Below are 8,249 nucleotides of genomic sequence, written 5' to 3' on the forward strand. Positions count from 1 at the left end.
GCCAGCCGGCCGCCTTCCAAAGCATGACGAAAAGCATTAGCATGCATATCATCATCGTGTTCCTAGCTGCGATGCATATGTCGTCCATGGCGCGGCCCATCCCGAACATGATGTTGCTTCCGCCTCCGGCAGCCTCTATGAGGAGGTTGATGCCAACCCCGATGATGTAGAACGCGTACTGGTCCTCCCACAGCCAAAAATCGCAAGGGCCTCCGTCCTGCCATGGTTCAGAACTGACGGCTAAACAAAACGAAGAACTGCAAACTCCTAATGGATGTGTGGGCCGTGGTACTTACTGCCTGGTTCGGGCACTTGTAGAAACGGATGCCTGGGTTACGGTCCGTCTCGGACACGAACCACCTGGTCCTCGTCCCCGTGCACGCTGGGCACATGATCAATGGCAGCGGTGGTGGAACTGCCCGGGTGCGTCTCGCCGCCGAGGAACTCTGGGACATCTTGGCACAGCGGCGGGAGGGGGGAGGCAACGATAGATGTTTGTGCGTGTTTGAATGGTGCCGTCGCATGTGATGATTGCTGCCAAAAGCTTGCATGGGCTATAAATACATCCAACCAGCAACGAAGTTTACGTTATACAGTGTCGCTTGCAACGTTAGTATTTCGTCCTCTCGCCTGCGGCGTACAGCGACACGCGCAGTTGCCTGTCAGACTCTTCTGACAGCTTGTGCATCCTAATACATGAATACGGTGCAGCACGTTCTCCAGCTTTCCTATATACTCGAAGTAGTGAGCTAGTCTGCCACGAATCGCGACGCGGTCCGCGCCGTCAATGCGGTGCGTCCATCTGCCGCTGCGTGCAGCGATGCATTTCTCCTAACTTCGCTCCTCACTTGAGATTACAACTACACTTATCTACTCGGCCCGCAAAAAAGAAACACCTATCTACTCTACCACTACTTATAAAAGCACGAATTTAATGAATACAAATGATCTATGCCATCCAACCATCTATATCCGACATCTCATTTTGCTTCAATGATGTATCAATCACATCATTACTAATTTGAAAACATGTTAACTGTATTAATCATACTCCCTCCATAAACTAATATAAAAGTGTTTAGATCACTACTTTAGTAATCTAAACGCTCTTATATCAGTTTACAGAGGAAGTAATTTGGAAACACATTAAATGCATTAAACAACATGAAATCAACATTAATTATGGTTAGTTTTGCAAATAATATTACTGTCAAACTGGAGGCGAGTGCACTTACACGATTACTAGTTCTTTCTAACAACACAGTTCTTAGAGCATCTCCAGCCGTTCGGCGCCCCCAGGGACCGAAATAGCGCCTCCTGGGGGCTAACCGGCGCTATTTTCGCCGTGGGGGCGCTCGGGTTCCCAACCGCCGCCCTAAGTTGGCCCTAGACGCCATTTTTTTAAAATGCAAGTTCGGCTAAATTTCAAACAAAATGACATGAATTTGGACGAAATTCACGCGGTTTCATTCATATTTATACAAATTTAGAGACATAAAAAAACTTAAAAAACTATGCCACCGCCCCCAAGCCTACTGCATGCTGAGGAGCTTGTAGAAGGCAGTGTAGTCGCCATCGTCGTCGCTGTCGCCCTTGCTGCAGCCCTGTCATGGGTCGCCGCTGCGGACAGGGTTGGTCGGCGCTGGCGCCTCCTCGTCGCTGTCGTCGAGGACGATGACGCCACCCTCGTCTCGGCAACGGCGCCGCACGGCGATCTCCTCCAGAGCGCGGCGCTGGCGCTCCATCTCCTCACGCACGTAGTCGTCCCGCGCCCATTTCAGGCCGGTTTCGAGGTCGGTGGCCATCTCGACGTGCTCCTGTTTGACGACCATGGGTGGCGTCGCCGGCTCCTTCTTTGGCCTGACCAGACGAAGATGGCCGCGGGGAGGAGGCGAAGGTTGGCGACGGCCCTCGTTTATGACGAGGCTGCCGCCGCGGCTACGCCAGCGCTCCGGCGTCCCCTGGAGCTCGACCTTGACGGCGGCGAGCGGCATCGTTGTGTCGTAAGAGTGGGAGCCAGACGAAGAGGAGGACGCCCCCGCCATGCACCTCGGCAGCCAGTGGCGTAGCTAGGGGGTGGCCAGGGTGGTCCATGGACCACCCTGGAATTTCCCCATAGTGTATTAAAAATATATTTCTTTGAAAATAAATAAACTTATGTAAATATTTCTATTGGTGGACCACCCTGACTTATTGGGCTGGCTACGCCACTGTCGGCAGCCACGAGTTGCCGCTCCAGCGAGAGAAAGACGACGCCGCGTTGCCGCCCTCGATGTGCCCGAGGACGCCGTGGAGCGTGCGCCCAGAGACGCCCCATCAGTGACGGCGGCCGTCGGAGTTGTGGCACCCCTGGTGCCGGAGCACCGTTCATGGACACGAGCTGGTCGGCGTGGCGGGGCTGGAAGTACGCTGTCCATAGAGTGTGGTTGTCGGGGGCGTACTTCGGTTGTTGTTGCGCTTCCTTCGGCAACGCCGCCCGGATCTGCACGATCTCATCGCGGTGTTCGGCATCGGAGGGCGGCAGGGGCACGGGGACGCCTCCGGCACTGAGCCTCCAACTGCTCGGCACACGCATGTCTGGCTGGCGGTGCCGGGTAGTTGGCCTTGTAGAGAAGCCACGCCTCCCACTCATGCAGATGGCGGCGGCCAAAGCCGTTGGCCGCCGCTCCGTCGCCGGGGAACCTCTTGGGCATCTGTGAAGGAAGGAGAGAGGGCTAGAACACTGGCGGCAAGGGAAAGAAGGTGGTCGGCGGTGAGAGAGACATGGTTATGGAGGCGAGTGTGCGGCCCGCCGCGATGAAGGGTGGCTTTTATAGCAGCGAGGGGGCAACAACAATGCAGACGCGTGGCAGGAAGGGGCGGTATGCACGGCGGCTCGCCTTCACTGCGCCACCCGTGATCAATGGAAGGTTGACCGGCGGCAGCCTTAGCATTGATTCGTGTGGGAGCCAAGGCGGGGCGCTGAGGAAGACGATGCCTAGTCGCCGACTCGGTGGGGCCACGGGGTGGGAATTGAGCGCGGGAAGTTTTGGCACGTTTTTTCTTTCTCCCGGTGATGAGGATACATACCTGGGGTAGGGTCATAGGCCTGACCTATACGTCCTACCCAAGGTCACTACCTTAGAAGATAAGAAGTCCAAGAGGCAGCAAGAGACCCCCAGTCGAAGATGTCGAGTGCAATCCACTCGACAATCATGTCACTTGGGAGTCCTCCTACCTACTGTCACTCGACCATCCAGAGAATCACTCCACCTACAGAAGACCAGGAGTCACTCGGCATTACAACGGGCAGGCGTTCACTCCGTAGTCTTTAAGGTCATTAACATCACTTAAGGCTGGTGTTACCAGTAACGCCCTCACTTTATGTACATTAAGTCCCTTGTAATGGAGGGCAATGGGGGTCCTGGCGTACTCTATATAAGTCACTCCCTCCTCTGGCACAAGGGTTGGCACCCCCTGTAACATCACACATATAATCCAATCGACCGCATCCGGGCACTGAGACGTAGAGCTGTTACTTCCACCGAGAAGGGCCTGAACTCGTAAACCTCATGTGTACACCTTCACCATAGCTGAGATCTTGCCTCTCCATACCTACCCCCCTTTCTACTGTCAGTCTTAGAACCACGACAGTTGGCGCCCACCGTGGGGCAGGTGTCTTAGCGACTTGTTGGTGAAGTTGCAAGTTTTTCCGATCATCAGCATCATGGTTTCCGGCGGCGGATTGGCTGAGGGCCGCGAGATCCGTCTCGGCGCGCTCGTTTTCGTCACCGATGACTCTGCGTGGCTTCAAGAAGCTCCCCTTGACATTGAGGTGCTCCCCGTCTGAGGGGCGACGCACTTTCGCGTGTGTGTTTGCGGCGTCCTTCTCCGGCAGCCGTCGACTCAATATCAGTCGGCTCCGATGGTGTCTTCTCTCCCTGCTGCTCGCCGCCGCAAGCGATCCGGTCGATCGCGGCTTCAGCGGTGGGTGAAACACGTGGTGGCTCGGCGTTCATCCTGTTGGGGAATGTAGTAATTTCAAAAAAATTCCTACGCACACGCAAGATCATGGTCATGTCATAGCAACGAGAGGGGAGAGTATTGTCCACGTACCCTCGTAGACCGTAAGCGGAAGCGTTATGACAACGCGGTTGATATAGTCGTACGTCTTCACGATCCGACCGATCCAAGCATCGAACGTACGGCACCTCCATGTTCAGCACACGTTTAGCTCGATGACGTTCCCCGGGCTCCGATCCAGTAAAGCGTCGGGGATGAGTTCCGTCAGCACGACGGCGTGGTAACGATGATGATGTTCTACCGGCGCAGGGCTTCGCCTAAACTCCGCGACGATATGACCGAGGTGGAATATGGTGGAGGGGGGCACCGCACACGGCTAAGGAACGATCCGTAGATCAACTTGTGTGTTCTAGGGTGCCCCCTGCCCCCGTATATAAAGGAGCAAGGGGGGGTGCGGCCGACCCTAGGAGGAGGCGCGCCGGAGGAGTCCTACTCCCACCGGGAGTAGGACTCCCCCCCTTTCCTAGTTGGATTAGGACTTGAGGGGAGGGAAAGAGGAAAGGGGGGCGCCCCCCCCCCCTTCCTTGTCCTATTCGGACTAGGGGGGAGGGGGCGCACGGCCTGCCCTGGCCGGCCCTCCTCTTCTCCCTCATGGCCCACTAAGGCCCATTAACCCCCGGGAGGGTTCCGGTAACCCCCCGGTGTTCCGGTAAAATCCCGATTTCACCCGAAACTATTCCGATGTCCAAACATAGGCTTCCAATATATCAATCTTTATGTCTCGACCATTTCGAGACTCCTCGTCATGTCCGTGATCACATCTGGGACTCCGAACAAACTTCGGTACATCAAAACTTATAAACTCATAATAAAACTGTCATCGTAACGTTAAGCGTGCGGACCCTACGGGTTCGAGAACTATGTAGACATGACCTAGAACTATTCTCGGTCAATAACCAATAGCGGAACCTAGATGCCCATATTGGTTCCTACATATTCTACGAAGATCTTTATCGGTCAAACCGCATAACAACATACGTTGTTCCCTTTGTCATCGGTATGTTACTTACCCGAGATTCGATCGTTGGTATCCAATACCTAGTTCAATCTCGTTACCGGCAAGTCTCTTTACTCGTTATGTAATGCATCATTCCGTAACTAACTCATTAGCTACATTTCTTGCAAGGCTTATAGTGATGTGCATTACCGAGAGGGCCCAGAGATACCTCTCCGACAATCGGAGTGACAAAACCTAATCTCGAAATACGCCAACCCAACATGTACCTTTGGAGACACCTGTAGTACTCCTTTATAATCACCCAGTTACGTTGTGACGTTTGGTAGTACCCAAAGTGTTCCTTCGGTAAACGTGAGTTGCATAATCTCATAGTTACAGGAACATGTATAAGTCATGAAGAAAGCAATAGCAATATACTAAACGATCAAGTGCTAGGCTAACAGAATGGGTCATGTCAATCACATCATTCTCCTAATGATGTGATCCCATTAATCAAATGACAACACATGTCTATGGTTAGGAAACATAACCATCTTTGATTAATAAGCTAGTCAAGTAGAGGCATACTAGTGACGTTGTGTTTGTCTATGTATTCACACATGTATTATGTTTCCGGTTAATACAATTCTAGCATGAATAATAAACATTTATCATGATATGAGGAAATAAATAATAACTTTATTATTGCCTCTAGGGCATATTTCCTTCAGTCTCCCACTTGCACTAGAGTCAATAATCTAGATTACATAGTAATGATTCTAACACCCATGGAGTCTTGGTGCTGATCATGTTTTGCTCGTGAGAGAGGCTTAGTCAACGGGTCTGCAACATTCAGATCCGTATGTATCTTGGAATTTCTATGTCTCCCACTTGGACTTGGTCCCGGATGGAATTGAAGCGTCTCTTGATGTGCTTGGTCCTCTTGTGAAATCTGGATTCCTTTGCCAAGGCAATTGCACCAGTATTGTCACAGAAGATCTTCATTGGTCCCGATGCACTAGGTATGACACCTAGATCGGAAATGAACTCCTTCATCCAGACTCCTTCATTTGCTGCTTCCGAAGCAGCTATGTACTCCGCTTCACATGTAGATCCGGCCTCGACGCTTTGTTTAGAACTGCACCAACTTACAGCTCCACCGTTTAATAAAAATACGTATCCGGTTTGCGATTTAGAATCGTCCGGATCAGTGTCAAATCTTGCATCGACATAACCATTTACGACTAGCTCTTTGTCACCTCCATATACGAGAAACATATCCTTAGTCCTTTTCAGGTATTTCAGGATGTTCTTGACCGCTGTCCAGTGATCCACTCCTGGATTACTTTGGTACCTTCCTGCCAAGCTTATTGCTAAGCATACGTCAGGTCTGGTACACAACATTGCATACATGATAGAGCCTATGGCTGAAGCATAGGGAACATCTTTCATTTTCTCTCTATCTTCTGCTGTGGTCGGGCATTGAGTCTGACTCAACTTCACACGTTGTAGCACGGGCAAGAACCCTTTCTTTGCCTGATCCATTTTGAACTTTTTCAAAACTTTATCAAGGTATGTGCTTTGTGAAAGTCCTATTAAGCGTCTTGATCTATCTCTATAAATCTTGATGCCCAATATGTAAGCAGCTTCACCAAGGTCTTTCATTGAAAAACTTTTATTCAAGTATCCCTTTATGCTATCTAGAAATTCTATATCATTTCCAATTAATAATATGTCATCTACATATAATATCAGAAATGCTACAGAGCTCCCGCTCACTTTCTTGTAAATACAGGCTTCTCCAAAAGTTTGTATAAAACCATATGCTTTGATCACACTGTCAAAGCGTTTATTCCAACTCCGAGATGCTTGCACCAGTCCATAAATGGATCGCTGGAGCTTGCACACTTTGTTAGCACCTTTTGGATTAACAAAACCTTCTGGCTGCATCATATACAACTCTTCTTCCAGAAATCCATTCAAGAATGCAGTTTTGACATCCATTTCCCAAATTTCATAATCATGAAATGCAGCAATAGCTAACATGATTCGGACAGACTTAAGCATCGCTATGGGTGAGAAAGTCTCATCGTAGTCAACTCCTTGAACTTGTTGAAAACCTTTCGCAACAAGTTGAGCTTTATAGACAGTTACATTACCATCAGCGTCAGTCTTCTTCTTAAAGATCCATTTATTCTCAATGGCTTGCCAATCATCGGGCAAGTCAACCAAAGTCCATACTTTGTTCTCATACATGGATCCCATCTCAGATTTCATGGCTTCTAGCCATTTTGCGGAATCTGGGCTCATCATCGCTTCCTCATAGTTCGTAGGTTCATCATGGTCAAGTAACATGACTTCCAGAATAGGATTGCCGTACCACTCTGGTGCGGATCTTACTCTGGTAGACCTACGAGGTTCAGTAGAAACTTGATCTGAAGTTTCATGATCAATATCATTAGCTTCCTCACTAATTGGTGTAGGTGTCACAGGAACCGATTTCTGTGATGAACTACTTTCCAATAAGGGAGCTGGTATAATTACCTCATCAAGTTCTACTTTTCTCCCACTCACTTCTTTCGAGAGAAACTCTTTCTCTAGAAAGGATCCATTCTTAGCAACGAATGTCTTGCCTTCGGATCTGTGATAGAAGGTGTACCCAACTGTCTCCTTTGGGTATCCTATGAAGACACATTTCTCCGATTTAGGTTCGAGCTTATCTGGTTGAAGTTTCTTCACATAAGCATCGCAACCCCAAACTTTAAGAAACGACAACTTTGGTTTCTTGCCAAATCACAGTTCATAAGGCGTCGTCTCAACGGATTTTGATGGTGCCCTATTCAATGTGAATGCCGCCGTCTCTAAAGCATAACCCCAGAACGATAGCGGTAAATCTGTAAGAGACATCATAGATCGCACCATATCTAGTAAAGTACGATTACAACATTCGGACACACCATTTCGTTGTGGTGTTCCGGGTGGCGTGAGTTGTGAAACTATTCCGCATTGTTTCAAATGTAAACCAAACTCGTAACTCAAATATTCTCCTCCACGATCAGATCGTAGAAACTTTATTTTCTTGTTACGATGATTTTCCACTTCACTCTGAAATTCTTTGAACTTTTCAAATGTTTCAGACTTGTGTTTCATTAAGTAGATATACCCATATCTGCTCAAATCATCTGTGAAGGTGAGAAAATAACGATATCTGCCATGCGCTCCAACATTCATCGGACCACATACATCTGTA

The sequence above is a fragment of the Triticum aestivum genome, chromosome 4B, assembly GCF_018294505.1.
Source record: "Triticum aestivum cultivar Chinese Spring chromosome 4B, IWGSC CS RefSeq v2.1, whole genome shotgun sequence".
In the NCBI taxonomy this organism is placed as follows: domain Eukaryota; kingdom Viridiplantae; phylum Streptophyta; class Magnoliopsida; order Poales; family Poaceae; genus Triticum; species Triticum aestivum.